At 39.6% G+C, this 27930-nt stretch overlaps 1 protein-coding gene and 1 long non-coding RNA gene across 2 annotated transcripts in view; both read right to left on the bottom strand.

Moving 5' to 3' along the window:
- The window catches only part of xpr1a (xenotropic and polytropic retrovirus receptor 1a), a 129662-nt gene that overhangs the window by 69924 nt on the left and 31808 nt on the right, over positions 1–27930 (bottom strand). The window lies entirely within an intron of this gene.
- On the bottom strand, positions 722–26806 carry LOC115418004 (uncharacterized). Its single transcript, XR_003935234.1, has 5 exons — positions 26565–26806; positions 14885–14896; positions 14730–14736; positions 9773–9779; positions 722–732 (listed from the first exon to the last, which is right to left on the bottom strand). It is a non-coding gene; the product is annotated as an uncharacterized LOC115418004 (long non-coding RNA).

Below are 27930 nucleotides of genomic sequence, written 5' to 3'. Positions count from 1 at the left end.
GGCTCCTCAGAGGACTAAGAACATTTTCTCAACAAGACACAAAAACAAACATGAGGTATTCTGCTGTGGAAGTATTTATTGTCCGAGTATTTTTTGCAAGCACATAGATGAACAGACACCCAAACACCCTCACCAGCTCCTACAACTCTATAATTTAGACGCTGGTTAATACAATATTTCAAGTAACTTCCTTCATCCATTAATTACATACACAGAGCCTGTACAGTAGTTATGTTGAAAACACAGTGGACATAAAAACAGTAAGCAGAGGAGAAATGTATCAATGACCTTCAAGCAGACGGTTAAAGATATGCTGCTGAGTCAGAAGGAGTGCTTTCGCCTTTCCAACATTAAAGCCTTGCTCTCTTTAAAAACACAACAGCTGAAGTGAGTGAGTTCTGCAGGTGGTGTTGGCTTTGTAGTTTTAGTTGCAGCATCACCTCCTGTGGAGAACAATCATCTCTGATGTACAGACCACAGGGCATTTCATCTACAGAAGCAACATTTGTTTCTGCAAGGATGCACACATGCTTGGATTTACATTCCTACATATACTTAATGTATGCTGTTTTTGAGTTGTTTGATCAGCATACATATCTATTTCTCAGTCTTTTTATGAAGATATAAAAAGTACATATAGGAAACACATGCATAGTACTAAAAAAAAAACACAAAAAGTCTGAACTAGATGGCTTCTATCGTAAAAAGCAGCCCAAAGCTTGCATCTGCAAGCTCCCACCGGACGGACAGAAATACAGACATAATGAATGCAGAAGACGGATAGAACACCCCTTCCATATATGTAGAAGTATTTAATATAGAGTATACATAGGACTTTGGATCTTATCTAAACTGGAATTTATTCAAAAAAGGTGTGTTTGTGTACCATAATGTGCAAAGGCACACTTCAATTGAGCATTTAAACTTTTTGCTAATTTGAGGAGTTTGTTCTTTTTCTCCCTTTTTGTTTCTGTATTTCCATAAACATTTTCTAAAGTGAAACTTCAAATAAAATAAAATGACACATACTTATGGAAACATACTTACTGATTTGATAACTGCGTTCTAATCCTGTTATCCTTAAACATTTTTTGTCAATGTATTTAAATGACAATTCAGTAATACAGTTTATCATTTTGTTACTGTTTCATTCTATTAGATGCAGTTATATTAGATTTTGTTTTCTGAGAGTGGTGAAGGTCCACATACAAAACACAGGAGAATAGCTGCATGGTGACAGGCCAGGGTCCAACAGTGAGCTCTTCAGGGATGCACACTTTAAGCCTCGTAACAGCAGTAGAACTTGTGGCAGAGCCAAACAGTGCTGGAACACTGCTGGTGTAAGCTCTAACCCCAGTGAGCCTGTCTCTCAGGGAATAGGTTGTTATTGAAAGACAAGAACAAGGGTTCTCTCCAAATGCACACAGGCAAAGCTAAAGCACTGTTAACAGGATTGTAAAGTCTGTTTGTAAACAGGAGATATTGCGGAGCAGGGGTGACTAAGACGACATGAATGAATACATTTGACAAATTTGTTCTAAATCAGCTTAGGCAATGTGCAATGTGTAAGCTGCACTGCAGGTTTTATATGACTCAGGAGAATATAAAGAAAAAAATAGTACACATTTATAGGGTAAATAAAAAGAAATAAATCGATTTTAAAAAGAGCCTGACATGATGACAGGATAGGCTTCTTAACCATTTTAAATTTTAGGGAGTCTCTTAATTACTGAATAATATAAAGAAAGTGAGTCTTGACGAGAGCTGAAATGATTAATCAACTCCAATCGGCTAAAAATTTGTTAGATTACAATTTTCCTGAGTCAAAGCTTTGTTTGCTTAATTTCACTGCTGCTAAACATTGGTTCCATTGTTGTGTTATTGTGATGCATGTGATGCCGGGATCACCACAAAGTTGTATGTTACTTTCATCTTAAGTTGGTAGTAAGTTAGTAAGTTGGATAGAAATGTTGTAGACTGCAGTGCATATATTGTAGATGTCATTTGACTTCTTTGTTGCTGTTTATAGCTATAGATACTTTAATATTGTTGAGAAATTGGTTGTACAAAAATCTCAGATGGATGGAATTCCTGGCATTACTATATGCCCCCCATGGGCAGGCGTATAATAATTGATAGATTTATCAGTTACAAAAATAATCGGTAGCAGCAGCTCTAGTCTTGACCAGAGGTTGCGCTAGACATTTTTATTGTCCGTCATTTTGACGGACAGGGTTGTAAAAATTCCGTCATAACTTATTACTATCCGTCATTTAAAATTTTAATTTTTTAATGATAAAGAGATATATTTGGTAGTATTTAAATGTTCAAAAACATCTCAATGATGCAGCAGCTGTAGTTGCTGCTGGCTGATAAACCAACGTGATATCACGACTCGCATAATTCTATACGCCACTTTTAATTGGTGTGCACTGAGGGTTAGAGTTCGGGTTATATGAACCAGATATCTACGCACAAATTGACATGCCATCAAATAACACATGAAAGGTAGAAAATGCGTACATATAGCACACCAAATGCCATCAGAACTAGCGTATTCCTTGCTTATCTGTCATCCTTCACCGCATCAGTCCCTCTTTTTTTAACTGCGTTTATCAATGCCATCATATTTACTGGGCTCTCTAAAATAACTAAGGAGACTCAGCTGTCTTCACAGTTTGCGCTAGAAAAGTAGCCTCTAATTTTGGCTAAAGTCAGCAAAACAATGACACAAGACTTGACACTGATTGATTAATATTCACACTCACCATCAACTGGACAGGGGTCTACTACAGGTGAACTAACGGTGAGTCATGTGACTGAAGTACCGCTGTTGTATTCAGTGTAGTTGTGAACAGTGGTGCTGCTGTGTTCTATACAGGTAGGAGGCTGTTATAGACTGTTTGAAGACTTGTTAAGAGACAGACAGACCAGCGATTCTGTGAGCAGGACCTGTTCACAGTGTTGTGTGAAAACTTTCTTTGGTAGTGTTATGAGATTGGTGCGTGTGTGTGTTCCTTTAAGTGCAAGAGCGGTGTGTGGCGCGTGCGTATGCGAATGGTGTGAGTGGTCGAGCAAGGTGAGGGAGCAGCAGTTTTGAGTATGAGTGTGTAAGAGGGACAGAAGGAAAAAAGTGTTCTAACATCGATATACTGTGCATAAAATAAAAGCTGCTGTCTTCCACTACTGGCAAGGGAGTTAACTCCGACATCTCCCCTGTGCTCACTGACTACGGTCGGACGAGCCGAGCAGGAAAGGTTAACAGTAGATTACCCTCAGTATTTTAATCTGTCAAAATGAGGGACGGCCTTCAGAATTTTCCATCATTTAAAAAAAAAATCCGTCGATGATGGAATATTTTCGGTTAACGCGACCTCTGGTCTTGACTGTTTAACTGTTGTTACCACGTAGCAAACTGTAATCTAAAATGAAAAAAAAAAACCTATTTTCTAGATGATTGTGCAAGAGATAAAAGGTGGAGAAATGAACAAAGGAGAAAAGTTGAGATGTCTGCAGTAGCGTGATGCAATGCAGAATGGGCTGCTAGTTTTAGAACTCAAGAGCTGAATGAATCAGGCAAAGAGCTTTTCTGCTTCCATCGCTCAATCTGCAAAAACACTTTGCTTGGACAAAATTTACATAATTGTAGCACTTATCACACCATCAGTGCGAAAGTGAGCAGTACCCGCCCAGTGAGAGAACAGTTGTCAAGGCAACACAGGCGAGGGTTCAGCGGGAGCGTGTCACTGGCCTTGAGAGACAGGCAGCGTGAAAAGGAGGGGCTGAGAATGCCGAGGTGATTTCATGATGTGACGACAAGTCATTTAGTCATGTCTGTAAAGAGTAAAGTACAGTGAAGTTAGGTGAGGTCAGCGCAAATTATTTATCAAATGGAAATACTGCCAGATAAGTGATGCTTCTGCTGTTGTGAGCTGTTGTTGTGAGCCCAAATGACAGCAGGTGATAAAGCAGGTTAAGGGACAAAGTAATGGTTCTTTTTAACTACAGTCCAGTAGTGCAAAACCATCTGCGGGTCTGTTTATGGTCTTTGGCCACTCAACCAGCCGCTGAGCACATTAAGTTTAATGAGTTAATCTACTTGTGTGTCCACAGATAAATGACTGCAAAACTCTGTCATAAATCTCTCTAACTCTGTCAGTTTACTGCTGTTATTTTCAAATGTCTTTCTTTTCCATGTTTGTCACACTCCACACTTCTCGCATTTCCTTCTTTGAGTAATTCACAAACCTGCAAAGTTTAAAAGGCTATCTAATGTTTCTTTGTGTGTATTTGTGAGAGAGTGTGTGTGAGAGTGTGTGTGTGTGTGTGTGTGTGTGTGTGTGTGTGTGTATATATATATATATATATGTGTGTGTGTGTGTGCATGATTAGCACATTGCCTGAAATACAAATCAGGAGCAGAAGACATTCACAGGATGGCTGCGATCTGTGGCCAAACTCCCCGAGAGACAGAAACAATCCACCTCAGACTGTCTACACATCTATCTATCTGAGACACACACACACACACACAGACCACAAGTGTCCCAGAGAATGTGGAGACCCGGAGTCCCCTGTCTCTCCACAAAAAGAAACAAATTAGCAGGTGGTCTGCTGGGCTCAAGATATGGAGTACAGCCTGAGAATGCAGCACTGAAGAAGGAACCATACGGAGCAGCAAGCGGACACAGGCCTTATATCAAAGCACGGAGAAGGGATCAGGAAATTTTACATAGATGAAAAGATTTACTGTTACACAAATAAATGTAATTAAAAATGTAAGTAATTACATTTCATCATGAGCTTGATAAAAGACTAATAACACACATACACACACCTTACATTTAGAGCTGGTCTAAACCAGACTTTAAGCCAATCAGTGGAAAACAATTGGGAAATATAACAATTCTGTCCATCTGTTTTTAAACAGGTGAATGGAAAGGTTTGAATGGATCATGCAAAATGATTTCAGTCAAAAAAATGCAATCAGACAAATATATAACAATTATGATACACTTATTAGTATCTTGCACACAATTTTACATTTTACATGTAGAATGAGCAAAATGTGATGAAATCCTGTTATTGTTTTTCGAGTTACTTTGGGCAGACAAAAGTAGTCCAATAAATCAAAGTTTTCCCTTGTGGTACAGATGATGGCAGTGTATTGGAACCCAAAGGCAATCAGAACCAGTGGACAAAACTGACAGACAGACTTCCAGATGAGCATCACCACCCTCACAATCTAAAACTAACATTTTAAATACTTTTCCAAAATCACAACAATCAGCTTTTGAATCACTTGGCTATGTAACTGCCGTTACTGTGTATTTTCTTTAAAGTGATTATTGCATTTCTCTATTTTCATTTACTTTGATAAAGAGAAAAGAGGAAGAAGAAGAAACTGAAGCTGAAAATACAGTGATGAGAGGATGATATGATCTATCACAGAGATGATAAAGATGTTCTCAGTAGAATCAACAGACTGACACATTCCTCTGCAGAGCACTTAAGCTGTCCGTCACTTTGCCAAGGCCACTAACATAGTGAGGGATGGCTGTATCCAGGCAACCTGATGGCTAGCATCAGCAGCCTGCATCTAACCATCATCAACCAATCACAAGCATAAAAGTGAACCCTGGCCAATCATGACGAATGTCAAGGCAGCAGCTGCTATTCAGCTGGGAGTTCTTATCACAGCCAACCAGCTCTGTGTAGGCCCAGCTGTGAGAACAGTACAGTATATTCAGTATATTCACCTGAGCAACAGCAGTTTTCAGTAATAGATTTGACACCAACATTTAATTACTGCCCCTTTTGTTCCACATAAACCCCATAAACTGCTTTTTAAATTAGCCTGCTTTTAATAAATTACATGATTTCTGTTGCAGATTATTAGGGATAGAATCCAAACTCTTACTAAAATAGAAATATTTACACCCTCTTTTTCTACTTGTCACCATTTTCTCAAACAGAGACCAATGCCTTTTAAATTAACCCTTCCATGTGAAAAACAAGGACCTAAAGCTCAGAGTTGTAAAAGAGCATGACCATGAAGACATTCAATTTAACACAACATAAAAAGATATTGGAATACTTCAGTTGTGTGGTGAGACTCAGCAGCCTGCATCTGAAATTATTTGAATGAGACAGATGAAAACATAGTTCTATTAGTGAACTGTCACTGTGCATGGCCACTGGTCAGACCCAGTGTGTGTAAATGTGTGCAACAACAGCTGGTACTGAATCAGTTTCTCTCTTCTCGTTCCCACACACAAACACACATCATCCCCTGACTTTGACAGACACCAGTTTCGGCAGGTCCATCTGTTAGTCTAATTGTGGCTGACAGATCCTGTGATGTCTGCTTTACTGTGTGGTTTTGATCCTCCAGGTACAGAGGAAGTAAAGCCTACAGAGACATCTCATCTGCTTATTCTTATTCTCTCTCTCTGTGATCTTCTGCAACACTGCTTAATGATACAAACATTACCAATACAAAGAACTTGGCATTCCGTCTCTGTAACTATAAACAGGCTGTTGTAATTCCTGACATTTATTTCTTCACTGCATTTAAATGGGCTTTCAGTTCAGACTTACAGCAGAGAAGGTTACTATTGGTCCCCAGTCATGCAAGGTCCAATCAAGCTGCGCTAACCCACAATGGCACATGGACCTAAAAGCAGCCATCATCATTGTCACAATAACACAATCAAAATTGGCATACAAATGTTTGCAGGCTTAATATGTTTTTAGCATGAATTTCCCCTTGTGGAATGAAGGACTATCTTATCGTATCGTATCTTATCTTATCTTATCTTATCTTATCTTATCTTATCTTATCTTATCTTATCTTATCTTATCTTATCTTATCTTATCTTATCTTATCTTATCTTATCTTATCCCCTACATCCAGGTGAAGCTAGTGGGAATCAGGATCTTTTCTACAGTTATACAGTTCAGGTGCAACAATCATTTTTGCATGGCACCTGAAGAAAAGAAAAAACATAAAAAAAAAAAAATCTGCTATTTCTCTGGAGAGGGAAAAAATATCCAGAGTTTGGTGGGTAAAGGTTAAATTTCAAGGTCACTGTAACCGAACAAAAAACATTTTTGGACACAACTTAATACTTCAGTTTATGATGCAAGGACACAGGATGCACTGGAGTGAATTATTTTCATTTTCTGAAAATAATCTTAACCCTCACAGACCCAAACAGCCATTGGCAACCAAAAATATGTACTGATCTAAATGCTAAATACTGAATCTTCTGAACCACTAAACCTATCAATATGTTGAAATAATTCAGGTAAAATGTAGTTTGTAATTTTTTCATGGTCATCAAATATGACTCATTTAGAAGTTCAGAGGCTTTATAGTGAACATGAAAACAGTCATCTTCTACAACATTGAGCCTGTTTACATGCAGACCAATGCTCCGATCATCATTCGATTTCTGGAGATTATTCAAGTGATCATGTAAACAAGATAATCTGATATGCTTTAGCCAATAAGGGCAGTTATCTTATTATGAGAAATCTGATTAACACACCTAGATATCTTCCCAACACTTTGATGTCTTCACACATGTATACAGGATAATCTGATTTCTTTCGCTTTTTTACATCTGCTTATGTGTAAAAAGAATCTATATGAATGGAAGTTATGCAGCGACAATGTGAGCCTAAGGAAAAAGGTAAACAAACAATGAAATGAAATGAAGGATAGCAGGAACATGTGATCTATTAGCTCCCACATTAGGACAGCTAATGCTGACACTGTAGCCGTTGCCATGGTCAATAAGATAAGACCGGATGTTTTGAAAATGACAGGATCATCATAACATACGTACGGACTCCGAGAGAAATGAAATAGTAGACTGAAATATGTAAACCAGGGTTTTTCGATTATCGTATTTCTGAAGTGCATGTAAAGGCATCACATCTGATAACAGCAATTATCAGATTATTCCCAGTTATCAGATTTTTATGGTCATGTAAATGAGCTCACTGATTCTCCAGTACAACCCATGTAGTTTGACAGTGGATGAAGATACTGGTTTTTATATTCAGTTGATATCTTTGCTTAAAGAGTCACCTTTGCATCCGTTTTCTCTGATTCTAATATAATAACCCTCAACTGTAATCTGAGCTTTTATGAATATCTACATGATCTGTAAATTAAAATTAGGAAAATACCTGATATTATAATATTACAATCATGGTGATAAAGAAAGGGTATATTGAGAGAAAAATTCATTTGGGAACTGCCACAAAAGTAGCACTGGCTCTTAATGGATTAAAAGTGGAAGTAATCTATAATTAAGTGGAATGGTCGCTTCATGTGCCACTTTCTCAGGCTGCAAATAGTTATTTTTTGGTGTATGAGTGTGTGTGTGAATGAATGAATGTGAGGCTTTGTGAAGCGCTTTGGGCACCATGAAGGTATGGGAAAGCACTATACAAGTGCAGTCCATTTACCATTTACCAATTTCACTGTTGATTAATTTGTCATTGTCTCGATTAACTATATCATTATTTGGACATATCAGTTAGGTTGCAGCAGTAAATATAGAACCGTACTGAACTGTACATGTGGAGCATCAGTGACGTGTGTGTCTGTGTTTCTATGTGTGACTGCACACGTGGGCCTTCAGGTTTATAGATAGAAGCCACTGACAGACTCATAAAAACAAGATAAGTGTTGTGTCAATAGTCCAAGCTGGGGCCATTAATCTAAGTAGAGTATGAGCCCTGGCTCCTTTACTGTTACCATGATCTGTAGAGGTGCAGGAAAACCAGTGTCCGTTTATCTGCAGGGTGGTCGTGGCATTCACAGAGGACGTCATGGAGACACAAGCTGCTCATGAGATGGATAGACAATACTTTCATCCTGACTGAAATCATTCCAACTGATATGTTTACAAGGACACAAAATAATGTCACATCAAATTAGCACCACATTAATTCAATTAACAGTTTTGCATTCATGAAAACATTAATCATCCTAATCATCAGTTTTACATTACCACAGCCTTTTTTGTTGAACAAAAATTCAGCATATGACCTGTTCCAACTGATGCCAATACTTCAGTTATTGCTTAAGAGTGGTACTTTATATTATCTCAATTTTTTCCTCTTAGTTTCATTACTATTTTTCAAATAAATGCACATTTTGTAAGTGCAATTTTTTTGTTACTTGTGCTGGTTTTTTATATTACAGATACATGGCAAAGACTTTTCCCATTATTGGTGGAATATTGCATTATTAGACAGCATTATTATAGTGTCATCCTACAGACATTGTTGATATGTTTATGTTGAATAACAACAAATTGTTGCATTTGTGTGTTTTGCATTGTTGTACAGATTTATTCCATGCCATACAACATGAATAAACATAAACATAATGTGTTTCTTTTGTCCTTGATATATACCTATGAACAATTTTCTACCTATCTATTTACCATCTCTGACATAAGTTTCCAAACTCCTAAATACTTGTGTCCCCATAAACATAGCATTTGTCCATGGCCAATACACAGACTGTATTGACGGCATTGCCTGATGAACCTGATGAGTTGCCTTGGATACGTCATCATATATCAACACTCCATTTATACAGTGTTCTACAGCATCTCTTCTCAAATTCAGAGGAACACCTGGCATTTAAGATGACTGATAACACCATCTATGTAATGTCAGGGGATCACAGTCAACAACTCAACAACAGTATTGATATCTATTCTAATATTACTGATTTACAACTCACTGTTACGCTATGGTCAAAAAAAATCAAAAGTGTATAGTAAGTAGAAAAATTTACCAAACAGAAGTTCACAAACAGTGCCTTTAGTCATGTGCAACTTCATTAGCACATGACAACTCTAAATGAGAAGCTTTGTCTGTCTCAAGAGAATCTCTCAGCTACATCATATTGCTGGTAAACATAACAACATGCTATTATTCATGCTTGTTTAGAGGTGTATGCCTTACTCAGCTTGGTGTGGGTAATCCAAGGTGTGTTTGTGTGTGTGCTTGTATGAAAATGTCTCTCCAGGCTACAGTGGTATTCTGACAACAGCAGCTGCAGCCTCTCGATAAGACACACCAAAAGACTTCACTATGACGACAAACTGAGCTGCAATATAAGGCCAAAATATTGACAGACGCACACAGTTTTTCGGCCCAGTTACTTAGAAGCAACCAGATTAGCAGACATGAAACAAGGCATTTAAGAAGGAGAGAAAACTGATTCTGCACAGTGTCTAGAAGAGGCAGTCAGGAAAAGCTGACATTATCACCAGGCACAACTCGGATCTAATTTACAGAGGTGGGTTGTAACTAAGTATAAATACTGCTACTGTACTTAAGCCAATTTTTAGGTATCTGAACATGGCTTTTTAAAAAAAAAAACAAAAAAACTTTTCTACCAAAATTTACCCAAATATCTGTACTTTATACTCTTTACAATTTTAAAATAGGCTTGTTTTTTTTTTAAAGTTGAACTGTATTTCTGTTGAATATTGGTTATTTTTTACTTTCCAACATAGTGCAACTTCCGAACTTCAGGAGTGATTTCAACCACCATAGATGGGACAATGACATATAGAAAAGAAAACCCCTTGGTGTACAGAGTACAGCATAAGACAGCAATGTAAAAGATGTAACAAGAAAAATCAAGAAAGGATGACTTCATCAGGTAGAAAAGGTTTCATCTCTTCACTGACATGTCTAAAACCTGGAGAATCAATACTGACATGGATAATGTTCTGCACATACTTCTGCACATTCTGCAGCTTGTACTTTCACTTAACTCTTTAAGTGCCAGACAGTTAAGGGGCTAATAAGCCCTAAAAGTGCCACAGAATTTGGCCATTTTTCAGTATTTCGCGTTGTTTTTATAATATTTGAAGAATCCTGCAGGAAACCGCTCGGTAACATCCGACCAATTGCTGATTAGATCCAAAACGCACCGGACGCAGCCGATTCATTATTGATCGTAATTTGCATAATTTATAATAATAATAATAATAATAATAATAATAATAATAATAATAATAATAATAATAATAATAATAATAATCTTTATTTATATAGCACTTTTCATACATTAAAACTGTAGCACAAAGTGCTTTACATATCAGTTTAAAAATCAGTACCGCCCCCCACCCACACACTCACCCGCACACACCCACACACCCGCACACACACACACACACACACATATACATGCAAACCCACAAGTTCACACATACTTAAGAAGACTGACTGAGCACAGGTAGACCAGAACAAAAATGTACAAGTAAAAGTAAAACATCAATTTAGGAGGCGCTGTCTCAGGGAGCCAGCCGCACCAGGAGGCAGCCGCCGACCCCGGCGACCAGGCACCAGCAACACAGCCCCGCATCCCAACTAGTGGGAGAGGGCCACCTGGGACCCCCACCCACCAGAAAGGAGCAGACCCCAGTGAGAGAAGGCGCCGCCACAGCCCCTGGAGTCCACAGCCGCCCCCCGGCATGGAGGGCTCCCTCTGATGAAACACCGGAGAATAAGAAACATTAAAAAGATATAAAAATATTATTCGGTCGCGTGACCTCAAATTCCCGTCTGCTTGGTCTCAAAAGGGGGACACAGAAAGAACGTCATCGAAATGTGAGAAAGAAATGGGGGTGGATGGTTTGTTTGTACACAAATATGGCGTGTTCTCCAAAGCCGATCTGATCGGCCCGTGGCATTTTACAGGTTGTTTTCGTAAAGCCGATTTAGTCGGCCCATGGCACTGAAAGTGTTAAATAAAGATGTTGGATCAGTCCTTTTACCATGGTGCTTTTTTGTACATGATTTACACACATTCAATAACATATATTCTTTATATTCTTTTGTACTCCATGTGTCATCCCCCCCCCACCCCAGTCTCTCTATATCTCTATCGCTCTCTCTTTTCTCCTCCTTTACTCTCTCTCTCTCTCTCTCTCTTTAACCCCAACTGGTCAAGGCAGACAGCCATCCTTCAGGAGTCTGGGTCTGCTCGAGGTTTCTGCCCGTTAAAGGGAAGTTTCTCCTCCCCACTGTCACCAATCACAAGTGTTTGCTCCTGAAGGATTCTGTTGGGTCTCTGTAAACTTAATTTGATTCTGATTTGAATTGATAAAGCACTTTGTGACTCTGTCTGTGAAAAGTGCTCTATAAATAAAATTTACTTACTTACTTACTTACTTAAAGGAGGGAACAGAGGAAATATATGAAGGCAAATGGCAAACAAAGTAAGAAAAATAGTAGTTAATTTTACACTTCACTGAAAGAATTCTTAGTTTCACTATAAAGTCAATAACACAACTACATTAGCTGAGGCCCAATTTAATGTTGTTGAAGGTGAAATCTTTTCACCTGCATTATTGTAGGTGACCTTTCCCTCTGGAACTTCTGTTTCCATTTCTTTCTGGTAATAATGGAAGCACTATAACGCTTCTTTATGAATGAGCCATCAGACAGCCCATTCTACCTTTACCACATAGGCAAGGAGGAAGGAATCCAATACGCAAGATTATTAGATTAGAGCCAATTTCCTGACTCAATTTGATTACTAGTATTCTGACCTTGCTGTGCTTGAGAGTTATATTATTAACACGATTCATATGAGCAGGAAGTACAAAAGTTTTTTTTTTTTTATTTATTTTGGTTTGTTTTTTCAAACACAGCAACAAATGGCAAATAATACAACAGCAAATTTGGATACACTGTGTGAACAATTATTAGGCAAGTTAGTATTTTGACCATATCATTATTTTTCTGTATATTTACTGGCTTCAAACTATATAAATTCAGTTTCTTTCTGGAATTAATTATTGTCACGCAATGAAAATCACATGATCATACAATGATTAACACCCTTTATTAAGTTGTACAGAATTAGTGGGCAACTTTTTATTCAGGTAAAAAAGAGATTTAGCTAACAGTGAAAAGTCAAATATTGTAAAATACCTTTCAGATGGATGAAATACTCTTGAAATAGTTAAATTATTGAACCATGAATACCAGATTACCACGTTTTTGCGAGTAGTCAACAGGATCACAAAAACACAAGAAAAGATGCAAATTAAAAGCAAAAGATTTAAGAAGAATCAGATGTGAAGCTACAGGGACCCACTGACCTCCAGTACCATGATATTCCAGAACTAAAACCTACCTGGAGTGTCCAGAAGAAGATGATGTTCAGTGTCAGAGACATGGTCAAGGTGAGAAAACTGACACGTAAGTTGAAACATCAAGACTGTACAAAGACCTAACTTTAAGGTCTTATGGATGGATGAACTCAGAGTAACTGTGGACCAGATAGATGGTCCATGGATGCATCAGTAACTTTACAAGCTTCCACCTCCACTCAGATGAGAACAGGGTGGAGGTGGCACTGAGATGGGCTGGTATTATTAAAGATGAGCCATTTGGACCTTTTTTGGTATGTACTCAATCAAGTCCCCAAACCTACTGCCAGTTTTCAGAAGACACTTTCTTCAAGCAGTGGTGCAGGAAAAAGAACAAGAAGACCATGATTTTTATGTGAGATAATGCTCCATCACATGCATTGTACTATCCACTGTGTGGCTTAGTTAGTAAAAGGCCCTAAAGATGTTAGAATAATGACATGGTGCCTTCCTCACCTGACCTACACTCTAATGAGAACTTGTGGGTCCTTCTTAAACAGGAGCTTTATGGTGAAGAACAGTCAATCTCTGAACAGTGTCTGGGAGGTTGTGGATGATAGTCAACAGATCAATAAAATGACAGACTCCATGAATGGAAGGATTGGGACTGCCATTGAAAACAAGAGCAGCTTTATAGGTCACAGATTTTTGTGTAAATGTCAGAAATGTTTATTTGTAAATTTTAAGTTATTTATTATTCTCACTTTAAAAGATGAAAAATAAACAAGTGAGATGACACAATTTTCATTTAGTTGCTTAATAATTCTGCAAACTAATATTTGCCCAATAATTTTGCACAGATAGATATTCTTCGAAGAAAGACAAATCTCACTTTTACCTACCTTTATCTTAAATATTCAGGTTGGACGTTGATTAATATTTTCAATTGATCAAGAGCACAATAGTTGAAAATACAACACAGTGTATAATGAAACATTTATTGACAGTCACCAACTGTAAACCTTTTTATATCAGAGGACAGGAATTTATCTTTTATAAAGAACTTAAAATGTTCTGAGTTAGAGTTCTTTGGATGCTGAAAAAAACATTGGTATTTTGCTACATGACCCCTACAGAGTCAGATCTGTCACATGCATAGTCAAGAAAATCTGATCTTTAGCACTGCAGATATCGCTACATTTGGCACAACCCCAAATAACATATATGAAAAAAGTAATAAAAAAGACAAATGTGATGTTACAGTTAAGTTTGACTAGTATTTCATTGCATTATTTGAGGAATATTGTTTTAAACAATATTGTATTAATACACACGCATACACACATTATTATATCTTTTTCACACCCACCTGGGCGGTGTCTCCTTCAAACTCGGGTCCTCAACCAGAGGCCTGGGAGCCTGAGGGTTCTGCGTAGGATCTTAGCTGTTCCTAGGACTGTGCTCTTTTGGACAGAGATCTATGATGTTGTTCCTGGTATCTGCTGGAGCCATCCTCTCAGCTTGGGGGTCACTGCTCCTAGTGCCCTGATCACTACTGGGACCACTGTTGCCTTCACACCCCACATTTTCTCTATCTCCTCTTTCAGCCCTTGGTATTTCTCAAGCTTCTCGTGTTCTTTCTTTCTGATGTTGATATCACTTGGGATTGCTACATCTATCACTACCACTGCCTTCCGATGTTTATCCACCTCCACTATGTCAGGCTGATTGGCCATCACCATCTTGTCAGTCTGGATCTGAAAGTCCCACAGGATCTTGGCCTGTTTGTTCTCTGACACCTTCAGGTGTGTCTCCCATCTGGACCCTGGGACCTCCAGTCCAAACTCGGTACAGATATTCCTGTACACTATGCCCACTACCTGGTTATGCTGCTCCATGTATGCCTTGCCTGCCAGCATCTTACACCCTGCTGTGATGTGCTGGACTGTCTCAGGGGCTTCTCTACACAGTCTACACCTGGGATCTTGTCTGGTGTGGTAGACCCCGGCCTCTATTGCTCTGGTGTTCAGGGCCTGTTCTTGTGCAGCCATGAGTAATGCCTCTGTGTTGTCTTTCAGTCCAGCCTTTTCCAGCCACTGGTATGTTTTCTCGATATCAGCCACCTCCTCAATTTGCTGGTGGTACATGCCATGCAAGGGCTTGTCCTTCCATGATAGCCCCTCAGGCTCCTCATCCTTACTGGGCTTTTGTTGCCTGAGGCATTCACTTATCAGTTGGTCACTGGGGGCCATTTTCTTGATATATTCCTGGAGGTTTGCCGTTTCCTTCTGGACAGTAGTTCTGACACTTACTAGTCCTCGGCCTAGGGATGGGAATCAATAAGAATTTAAGGATTCTGATTCCATTATCGATTTTGCTTATCGATCTGATTTCATATTGATTCTCTTATCGATTCTCATTGGATGAGGGAATAAAAGAGTACAAACAGGTATGTTTGAATTAACGGTCTTTTACATTTCCATCTCTTCACAGAAAATAAAGCATATACAGTATGTACAAATAATAATAATGGATGATGCCAGGCCTGTTTTGGGGGGGGGGGGGGGGGGGGGGGGCGTACAGTGAAAGTGAAACTAAAGACGCTTTACTAATTCCTCTATTGTCGCATTTCCACTACATGGAACCGGTTCAACTCGGCCCGTCTCCTGTTGTTGTGCACCTCATTTCCTTTCCCCTACCTTTGGAAACTTGTATTTGAGGGGATATGACATTTGTTGCCCACACCAGAGCCAGACCTGGGCCTGGATGACGTCCTGGTGTTCACTCTGCCACAAGATTCTCAAGCGCCGCTAAGTAGCGTATCAAATGAATCACATGCTGTGGACAAATGTTTCAGCATATTAGAGGGATTCCACCCTTTTGAAGAAATGGAAGCTTTGCAAGTGTTACAAGTGGACCTGGTGTCATCTTTTTTGGACCGTTTCTGCCTCAACGCCATGTTGGCTATGTTCTGACCAAAACAATGCAGCATACGCATGACATCATCACGCATGCGCAACGAAGGCAGAATTGATAAGTAGAATCGTTTAGCAGGCAGGCAAACGATTCCAAGGAATCGAGCTACTGGGATCCAGTTCTCAAAAAGAACCGGTTCTTGATTCCCATCCCTACCTTGGCCCCCTTCCTTTCGCTTAGTGTACAGCCTCAGGACGCTGGACTTAGGGTGAAACCCTCCATGCATGGTAAGGAGCTTTCTTGTCTTGATATTAGTGGCTTGTATCTCTTCCAGTGGCCAGGATATTATGCCAGAAGGGTATCTGATCACTGGTGGGGCATAGGTGTTAATGGCTTGGATCTTATTTTTGCCATTCAGCTGACTTTTCAGGACCTGCCTTACCCTCTGTAGGTATTTGGCTGTGGCTGAACTCCAAGCTGCCTCCTCATGATTACCATTTGCCTGTGGGATCCCCAGGTATTTGTAACTGTCCTGCATGCCTGTAATGTTCCCTTCAGGTAGTTCAACCCCTTCAGTTGTGATCACCTTTCCTCTTCTAGATATCATCCTCCCACATTTATCTATTCCGAATGACATCCCAATGTCTTTGCTGTAGATCCGAGTGAGGTGAATCAGGGAGTCAATGTCATGCTCATTCTTGGCATACAGCTTGATGTCATCCATGTAGAGGAGGTGGTTGATGGTTGTTCCACTCCGGAACTGGTACCCAAAGCCACTCTTTGAGATGATCTGGCTGAGGGGGTTTAGGACTATGCAGAACAGCAGGGGGGACAGAGCATCTCCTTGATATATGCTGCATCTGATGCTCACCTGCACAATTGATTTTGAGTTGGCCTCCAGAGTCATGTTCCACAGCTCATCGAGTTCTGGATGAACTCTCTTAGTGTCTGGTTGATATTATACACCTTTAGGCACTCCAGTATCCACATGTGTGGCACTGAGTCATAGGCTTTCTTGTAGTCAATCCAGACAGTGCACAGGTTGGTGTTCCTTGTCTTACAGTCTTAATTGCCCTGTCAACCAGTAGCTGGTGTTTTGCTCCTCTGGTGTTGGTGCCTATTCCTTTCTGTGCTCTGCTCATGTATTGCTCCTTGTGCCTACTCATCTTAGCCGCTATGATGCCTGACAGGAGCTTCCGTGTGGTGCTGAGGCAGGTTATAGGCCGGTAGTCAGATGGTATTGTTCCCTTCTGGGGGTCCTTCATTATGAGGACTGTCCGGCCCTGGGTTAGCCACTCTGGGTGGTTTCCTAACTTTAGCAGCTGGTTCATCTGTGCTGCTAGGCGTTCATGGAGTGCAGTCAGCTTCTTAAGCCAGTAGGCGTGAATCATGTCGGGCCCTGGTGCTGTCCAGCTCTTCATTTTGGACACTCTTGTTTGGATGTCTGCTAGGGTGATGACTACTGGATCTTGTTCTGGAAGTTGGCTGTGCTCTGCCTGTAAGTCTATCAGCCTTTGGGCGTTAGTGTTATGTGCTGCCTCTTTTTCCCAGATACTCTTCCAGTATTGCTCAGTCTCAGCCCTGAGTGGGTCTGTTGTCACCTTGTTACCCTGCCAGACCTTAGCTGGGTTGGTGGAGAACACCTTGTTTATTCTCCTTGCCTCTACTTCTTTTGTATACCTCTTTAGGCGGGTAGCTAGGGCTGTGAGCCTTTGCTTAGCAGTCTCCAGTCCTCAGCTGTGGACAGTTTGTTACATTTCCTGGGCAACTCTTTCCTTAGATTCACACCTCTGCTTAGAAGGCTGACTTCTCTCCATGCCACCACGATCTTTGCCTCTAGCCTTCTCCTCCAGAGGGCAATTCACTCCTTCTGGCTACTACTCATGCTGTTCATCTTGTAGCCAAGCATCTCTAGGATGACTGTTGCTGCAGCATACATCAGACGGTTGGTCTCAGTGATGGTAGTGGTAGAGATAGTTAGGAGTGTGGTGTTCAAGTCTTCCAGTAGAGACTGGTCTGGTACTTTGTTGTTTGGCCTCGGCAAGGAGGTAGTTGAGTTCCCCCAAGACTTCATGATTTTCTCTCTCAGGTCAGCTGCCCATGCATTCAGTCCGTCTGTCTTTGGGGCTTGGTACCCAATCTCGATATTTGGGGGTGATGGTGAAACCACCCCCAAGGTGACCTGTCATCCTGGCTCCCCCTTGCCGTAGCATCTTTGTACTGTGGATGAGGTACAACTCTGTACCTCATCAATCTCTAGCTGTGAAAGCAACTTCTTATAGCAGATAGTTGAACACTGAGCTAAGAGCCATTTCTTAGTCAGTGAGGATGTGGGGTTTCGAAGCACCATTTCTCCCACATCCTCTGCATGTACCCTCTCTCACTGGGGTTACTTCCTGTGGTAACACTCAATCAGTACCATGTTCTCTGCTCTGCTCCATGAATGTCTTGTTCCAGTAGCCAATTTAACATCAGGATGTCCTGGTTCCCCAACACCTGACGCGGACCTTCTTGTCTTGGGCAACGTCAGAGCAGGTAGGACTCTATCATTTATTGTATATAGGCATATAGCGTAAAGGGCCGGGATTCGAACCAGCAACCTTCCACCCCAAAGGCAGTGGTGCAAACCACTATATATGTATACATATATACACACACACACACACACACACATAAATAAAAGTCTGGGTGTGACAAATGGGTGTGTCTTTACAGATGAAATGAACTTGAAACATAAAAAATGTTATGTACACACTGTCTGCAATGAAAAATCTTGTTTCCATTGCATTTTCTAAAACACTTAAGGATTTGACCAATTTAGTTCACCCTTGAATCCAACTGAATATTTGTGCCAAGAGGTTGAAGCAATTCAAGACTGAGAGAAAACAACAACAACCTTGACCTTAAGCCACCACAATATTTTCAATTCATACTTTTGTCGTAGTGTATATTGATGCTTTATGTAAATTTTTGGGGCGGCTGTGGCTCAGGAGGTAAAGCGGGTCATCCAACCACCGAAGAGTTGGCTGTTCAAATCCCGCTCTGTCCTAGTCATGTGCTGTTGTGTCCTTCGGCAAGAATACACTTCACCCACCTTGCCTCAAGTGTCATTCATACTGGTGTATGAAAGCCTGTGAATGTTTGGTGGTGGTCGGAGCGGCCATTTGGCATGGATTTGTAGCCATGCCTCTTTCAGCCTGCCCCAGAGCAGCTGTGGTTAAAACACATAGCTTACCACCACCAAAGTGTAAATGTGAGAGTGAATGAATAATGGATCAGTAATATAAAGCACTTTGGGTGCCTTGACACACATCTAATTCATTATTAGGGACCGAGCCGAAAGGTAAGGCCCTCTCACACAGTGACAGGCCTTGCCTGCAAGCAAGGCCCTATTGTTCTTCGTTTGTTTTTAATTATACTATCGTCCCTTTAAACTGGATTTTGACCCCCTAAACATGCTCAAAAACTCCCCAAATTTGGCACACATGTCAGGTCTGGCGAAAAATTTGATAAAATGTACAAATTATACCCATACCTGCCAAAATGAGCTCTCTAGCGCCCCCTAGATACACAAAAACGGCCCTAGCAGCCAGTAGGAATGTCGCAGAAACATGAAACAAATGCCAAAATTTTCGTCTCATCGAGCCCGACAAATCACGAGCTGACACTCATGACCTAACTCCAACAGGAAGTTCAGAATTTGCCTTTCAAAATAAAATGCTCAAATTGCTAACTTCCAGTAGGAATGTCGTAGACACACAAAACCAATGCCAAAACTTTCGTTTAATGGAGCCCGAAAAATCACGTGCTGACACCTATGAGCTAGCTCCAACAGGAAGTTCGCAATATGCCTTTCAAAATAAAATTTTTAAAACTAACTTGTATGACATCGTTTGTCGTATTGACTTCTAAATAGCGCCAAAAGATAGAGTGAACCCTCCTCAAAAAAGTGGTCTCGTACTTTTTCCATAACTGTCTTAGTTTTTTTTTTTTTACAAGCCCGCAAAGTTGCGATGTTTGGAACTCATTTTTCACTTTGGAGTTTTTCCCCACATGTGACATATTTATCTGTTCACAGGACTCAGCACAACTCTCAGATGCAAACATTTTTGAGATAGGATGTATGGTTATTGATTTATAACAATTTGTTTATTTTCATACTTTTTCCACTTTAGACTGCCATTTGACCTCCTTAACATGCTCCAAAACTCACCAAATTTGCTATGTATGTCATGGCTGGTGAACACTTTGATTCAATATCAAAATTAACCCCTTGGGTGCCAAAATGGACTCTGTAGCACCACCTATGTACTAAAAAATACACAAAATCTGCCCTAGTGACCAGTAGGAATGTCACAGAAACATGAAACAAATGCCAAAATGTTGGTCTGATTGAGCCTGACAAATCATACACTGACACTCATGAGCTAACTCCAACAGGAAGTTGGCAATCTGCTTTGAAAGTTACTCTACGTTTCTGCAATTACTGCTTATTCATTTCAGACTTTTGACAAAAAAGTTATACCTCATTAAATTCCCACAAGTCTGCAGAATCCAAAAGTGAAAGAATTTTTCAGATAAAACCAACGGTTATGGAATAATGGCAATTTTTTGAAGAGTATGTTTACTTTCACTTTTCACAATGACTAAATCCCTATATAAGGCTTACTAATGCTGAACTATGTGTGTTTGACAATAGATTAGTGGTTAGAGCAGTGGTCTGTTGTACAGGCGGCATGGGTTCAAACCCTAGGTAGGTTGTTGACTTTTTTTTTTTTTTTTTTCCCTCACATTTTAAAACAGGTTTTGCTGCATTGTATTGTGGATATTGGACATTTTGCACATATTACAAAGTACACAGAGTACATTTTTTCAAAATAAAACCCCTATTAAAAATAATACATAATGTCTATTAAATTACTTCTTTTCATTTTTATGACCAAACGCTCAACTGTTTGTACAATGTTTCTTCATTAAAAAGTACTCTTTCTCACAGACACACATCCTCACACAATAGGGTTTTTCCAAAATAATAGCCTTAAATGTGATAAATCATCACTTTTATGCTCAATTATTCATACAATTTCAATTCATTTTTCAAACTGATTCTTTCTCTCACATACAAAACAAATGCACATACACACAGTAGGGTTTCCAAAATAAAAGTCTCATTTAAAGGTGATGGTGGTTTCAGCAGAGGGTCGCTGGTGTTCTGTAGAGATGTAAGGAGGACAGACACTAAAGGGTGGGAACTGGTATTGGGACGGAGAGGTGTGAGTGGAGCTGAGGTGTCGACGGTCGCGGGAAAGGCGGATCGCGGGGGGGGGGCGGAACGCCTGGTGCGAGGTCCCACCCAATGCTGCTTGCAGCTTTAATTATTATTATTATTATTGACCCACTGAAAGACCTATAGAGATGAATGGAAGCATCTAAGAAGCACTTTTTCAGTGAGTTTCTAAAATGTTCAGTTATTTTGACAGTTTTTCCTCAAACTAACCAAGCAGTCTTAGTTATATGTTTTTTTAAAAAAGCTGTCTCACAGCTATAGACTGCAAACACCCCATAAAACATTTCTGAGGACTGACTTTTGTGTATGAACATGCTATGTTATGCGAGGCATACAAACTAAAGGATGAATACTGTGACTGGCATTTGTGTGGTGTGTGTGTGTGTGTGTCTGTGTTTCGCTGCACAGCATGGGGTAGATAACACCAGCAGAGTTTAAAGAGCAACATGGAAAGGAGAAGGAGCAGCTGTCTGTCAGCCACACAGAGGCTCTGAGCCCCCATTCATCCCCTTATTCCAGTTTGTACAAACACTGCACCAAATCAGAACCGGAGATGTCTGCAGTTTGAGGAATGGGGAATATATTGTTGTATGAGAACCAACTGAGCCTGGAGATCTGAGCTGCTTCTCTTTAACCTTGAATGAGCTATAACACACACAAAAAAGATGGACAATATATGTCTTGTGACAGTAGAAAGACATCTGCTGTTCATATTGAGCTATTATATTGTATTGTATTGTATATTATATTGCTATATCATTATTTTACATAAACTATTAACTATGATATAATGGGGCATGTATTCTTTTTGAGACAGCATTATGCACACACACTGAAACACTAAGGCAGTGTAGTTAAAAAAAAAAAAAAAACATGAAAAGAACAACTTAAAGGTAACGCAGGACAATGCATATTGTAAGTAGATTTCCATAGATGTATTGCAATTTTTTATTTTTTTTTTTTAATTCTAACAAAAAAAGAACATGTAAATGTGTGTGCTTTCCATCCACTACTCTTAAGTGAATATTAAGAGCTGGTTCTTCATCATTATCTGCATGGTTTCAATGTTCTATTAAAGGACTTCATACCTATTTTGTGCAGCTCTTCATACTAGAAGTGAAACAATTAATTGATTAATTGACTCCATTAAAAAATAATTCAATAATTTTTCCTGAATCGAAGGTTTGTTTCCTTCATTTTGCTGCCACTAAACATTGGTTCCATTGTTGTCACACGGACGCTTACTGTGATGCACATGACGCCAAAATCAACATAAACAACATGGAGCAGAGCTCAGAAGAGACGAGGACGTAAAGGCAGAAAATGTCTAAGATGGACCCACCTTCGCCTGATGGTAGCTGGGATAGGCTCCAGCATCTCCACAACCCTCAAGACAATTAATAAGTTACTTAGAATGAATGAATGAACTTTTCCAACTCACACAAGTATAAAAATATTTCTGCAATATTTTTGGGTGTTCTGAATTTTTAACATTTCCATTGGATGAGCAAATTGAAAATTCAAATTAAAACAGCTTAATGGAAAGCACAACTCAATCAATCAATCAATCAATCAATCAAAATTTATTTATATAGTGCCAAATCATAACAAAAGTTACCTCTTGACACTTTACATAAAGAGCCGGTCGAAACCAGACACTATTGTGATGATTTTAATAATAATAATAATAATAATAATAATAATAATAATAAATTTTATTTATAAGCGCCTTTCAAGACACACAAGGACACTGTACAACAAGATAAAACAAACAATCCATAAAATACAAAGAAATAAACAGATTAAAACAAATAATTACTATATCCTTGTTACCTCCTTGGCGGAGGTAACAAGTTATTTTAGTATTTTAAGACAGCTAACAAACTGTTTAGGACACTTTGTGTGTGTGTGTGTGTGTGTGTGTGTGTGTGTGTGTGTGTGTGTGTGTGTGTGTGTGCGTGCGCGCAATTATCAAAAAGACAGAGGGGGGATGTTTTTGGGGTTTTTTTGGTCGGAGCAGGGGGGCAAGTTATATATGTGGGGGTGCGGTCCATAACTAACGTAACTAACGATGGCATGAAACGAAAATGAAACTTTACATACTTTCAACGTCCAACTCCCGGATTCTATTCCTCTATTATGCAGTGTGTGTGTGTGTGTGTGTGTGTGTGTGTGTGTGTGTGTGTGTGTGTGTGTGTGTGAGTGAGTGAGTGAGAGAGAGAGAGAGAGAGAGAGAGACAGACAGACAGACAGACAGACAGAGAGTAAGTGTAAGTGTTTGAGAACTACCGTACACAGGCGGCAAACAACGTTTATCTTATCAATAGGCCCTTTCCCACCAAAAGGCCCAGGAACTTTATTACCAGGAACTTATTTACCAGGAACTTTCTGGGGTACAAGAGTTCCTGGTAATTGCATTTCCACCGCATCCGAAAGTTCAGGGTAATTTATTCAATTCAGGTTGATGACGTATGAGGGAGCAGTAACACAAACTGTAGTCCAGTTCATGTACATTCACAAACTAACCTCTAGCACAATAAAATGACAGTTTGAGTTCAACATTTTACTGGTTGTTGAATCACTTAATCCATCTGGAATAAATTTTAAATGAAGTTAACCATCATTACATATCCTTAATTTCTATTTAAAAATGGTAGAACATGTATTTTCAACTTCTCATTCCTTAAACTAAATCACATCTAACTTTATGTATGATGGATGGTTCTGTTTCATTTCTATTGTTTAATAGATATAGTCCAGGTTCAACCCTAAAGTCAGACAGATTTACTCAAATGCCTGCATTTAATTTGACTGCATATTACTTATAAAAGTACTTATACTCTACTCATATTTTGATGCCTTGTAAATGAACAGACAGCATTAGGTTAGATTTTTTTAAAAATTGAAACATAACAAAGGTGCCTTGAGATTAAAAGGGAAATAAACACACGTGAAAGGTTCAGGCTTTTGGACCAGTGAGTGCTCCAGCTGGTCCAGGACCAGTGTGTGGACCAGCTGGTCCAGGACAGCCGGTCTGGAACTTCATGGTCCCGGTCCTTTTTTTGATTTCCTACAGGAAAAGTAATAAAAATGCATAAATGAATAACAGAACCCATGATGACAGATTCCTACCAGTGTGATGTGACATGTTAAATGTCTGACCTGGGCTGTTGTAAACAACAGTAGATGATGGACCAGCGCACAAACGAGCCACAGGTTCAGAAAAAGAGGAGAGTCCGTCCGGTCCGTTTCAGGTGGAAATCACAAACATAAAGAATACATCAGTGTTCCGCTCACAGCGACAACACAAATACATCCAGTTCTCTGATTTAGGTTTAGTGTCAGACTGTTGACCAGTTACTATTAGGTTAACCGGACTTCACTTTTGACTAAACAGCTGATGTTCCGCTGACTACTGTTACAGCATGGAACCAACTAAACAGTGAATATTTCTGTGATATACATACCATTGGTTTGTTCGACAGTCGGATCCACTGCGGCCGTTGTGGTCCTTTAGTTTCTTTTAATCCTGCATAAATTTCTTCGGCTTTTCCTCATATTTCTTTAGACATGTCTTATATTTGACTCCAACAGCTTTTACTCACTCGTTTCGTGTCGGCGATTCAAAGTCCGCTTGAATTTCTTCATCGTCCATCCACTTGTTGTAGCTTCTCTTTTGGTCCATTTTCCGAATTATCAAAATACAAAGCTTTTGGAAATTACATGAGTTAAATATTGGCGGCTGAACAGAATGCGGAAATGCTGCGAGTCTAGTCCACCACTCAGTGTTCTCCAGCACATAGCTCCGCCCCTTAGAGTTCCTGGTAATCTGGAAAGTACTACCTCCCTACCAGGAACTTCTTCGGGGTAAATTCAGGGCTGGGGGAAAGTCAGGGAAAGGGCCTAATGTCTTTCCCCCTTTATGTCTTTCACTGGGAACCTGAAGTGATCCCAAATGGGACTGTAATGATGGCGGAGGGTCTTCAATCTCTTCCTTCTAGCTTGACATCATATTTGTTGTTTTTTTTTTTAACCTTATGGCAGCTGCCATCTCATATTTCGGGTCAATGTGCTCCTTCAATATGTCCGTGTGGAACTTGTGCGGATTTAAAGTTCCGCATCGAACGACATCTTTCATTCTTTTTTCTTTTTCTCAACATACTGTGCTATTTCGGCACAGCTGTATATTTAACCAAACAGGTGAGTACTGAAACGGTTCGGTTTGGTATATGCACCATTACAGGCCTGCTGCATACACTCCAGATTTTCAGCAGCAAGCAGTAATACTAGAGGATTTATCCAAACTGCAGTCATTTTACAACACAGCCTCCTGGCTACATTATAAACAAATGCTTCTTCAGTCTAACAATACAACAATTTAAGCCATTACACATATGATTCATTCTCATAAAACTCTAACAAGAAATGTACAATAATCCGCTTACAAATGGCTGCTGCTCCTGCCACGGGAACAATAAGCTGTTCTCTGCTCAATTGAGCTGCATACTAATAGGGTGATTATGAGCCCTAATTATCAGATGGCACTTGTCAAGAAGAAGCCGTGCAGTTTGCCCTGAGGACAAAATGCAAAACAGACAAACTATTATTCCTGCTGAAAAGCCATGAAGGAGTGTATCTGCACTATAGCATGGCTGGTTAGGAGTCAAGAGGCCGCCTTTGTAAATGATGCAGAGGGAAGTCAGAGAAAATACAGCCAGATGCAAACACACTGTAAAAAAATTTATATTTACACAGGCACCTTCTTCTACCAATAGATCAGCACTGAAGTCAGAGGTTATTATTAACGTCACAAAGACGTTCATCACATGTTGGGGACCATATGAAATATGTATAATCCCTGAGGCAGGTCTACGGGAACAGGGATGGTTAAGAGGAATTGTTGAGAATGATGAACACTAACAGCGCTGACACTGACTTTTCACTCAATTATGTACAGCCTAAAACAATGAATGAGTGGGTTTTCAACAAAGGCTTGACAAAGTCAAGATTCAGACCAGTGGTTTTGTTCAGAGGGCAACAGGCAACATTATCAGGCAACCTCGTATAGGCCATATTATTAAATGCACTTTTAGATTTTTCTACATCTACAAAAGCCAAACTTTTAAGCAATGATATTGTTGACAATAATCCATCAAAAAACAAGTAAAAATTCGTATTTTTTTTGCCTTTTTTCCGACAGTATGTTTGAGTTAAACATAAAGCCTCAGTCACAAATGCCGTTACGAACAGCTACGAACACTGTGCAAACGATTTATGGACCATTTTGTACAACCTTCTCAAGGCGGACTTATAAGAATGGAGGGTTCGTGGACCGTTCCTAAGTTCGTAGCTAGGTGAGTGATCTTGTCCAAGATTTTGCATGAACGCAGTATGAAACCCCCTTTCGCAGGGTGCCCTAATGAATGCCTTATGAACAACGTAAGAACAACGAACAACGTTCGTGTATCAGGAGGCCATTCCAGAACCCATATGTTCCTGCGCTTGTTACGAATAGATCATAAGAACACATTACATTGTTATTAGAGGCTCCTTATGGCGTTCACACAAACAGACGTACAGACAGAGATTTGCATTCTTAATGGGGACATAAGGTGTTCCTATACAAATACAAACTGTTAAGACGGAGTGAATGACTGGACTCAAACGCACAGTGCTGAAGGGAATAAAGAGTTTTATTAACAGAAAAATAAACTTGAAACTTGAAACAACACCAAACCTGCAGAGAGATAATGCACAGTCTACAGGGACGAGGATCAGGGTGATGGATGTGCGTGTTGGACGGTTAGTGTTTTTAACATTCACTTCCCTGCATTATTCTTGTGTATCTTTGTTTTATTCATATATCTTCTACCTCTACAAAAAACAGATGCATAAGTTGACAGTAAATATAGTGGTAGGTTAATCCACATGATGACAGCCCACAAAACTACACCATGCTCGGTCGAGGAGATTCAGTCTTTGATGGCCAATATAAAAATTCAGCTGAGCTTGACGAGACAACACGCAACAAACAAGTTTATCAGCAATTCTCTGAGCAGACATCATGGAAGTAACATCACTATGACGTCCAGGTACTGTAAAGTTGGTAGTATCCTGTAATGGAAATGGTCTCCAGGGATAGTACCTGGTACCCGAGTTGAGTCAAGCCGAGCCAGTTCCATGTAGTGGAAACATGGCATTAGTGGTATGGTACTGCTATATGTCAATCATAAATATAAATCATTGGACACATTTTTTCCATCTATTCCACCTCTAAGGTTGGGTACCTATTTAACTTAAATACTTATTAAGGGACCTACTAAGCTGCTTGGATACAATCGAGTATCACCTTGTATTGTTTAGTATTGTTTCTGTCAATATCTATACAGTAAATCGGATCAGTGTATTTTATGCAGTGTGGTTGTTATAAATAGGGTTTTTAGAGCACATACATAGAGATGTAACAATATGAAAATTTGATGTCATGGTTATTGTAACCAAAATTATCACGGTTATCATTATTATCACGGTATTGTTGAAATGTGCTCAAAATGTTCAAAAGTTGTTATACACACAGTGAAA

This window comes from Sphaeramia orbicularis, chromosome 4 (genome assembly GCF_902148855.1).
Source record: "Sphaeramia orbicularis chromosome 4, fSphaOr1.1, whole genome shotgun sequence".
NCBI classification, from domain to species: Eukaryota; Metazoa; Chordata; class Actinopteri; order Kurtiformes; family Apogonidae; genus Sphaeramia; species Sphaeramia orbicularis.
This window is presented reverse-complemented; position numbering and strand designations above follow the sequence as displayed.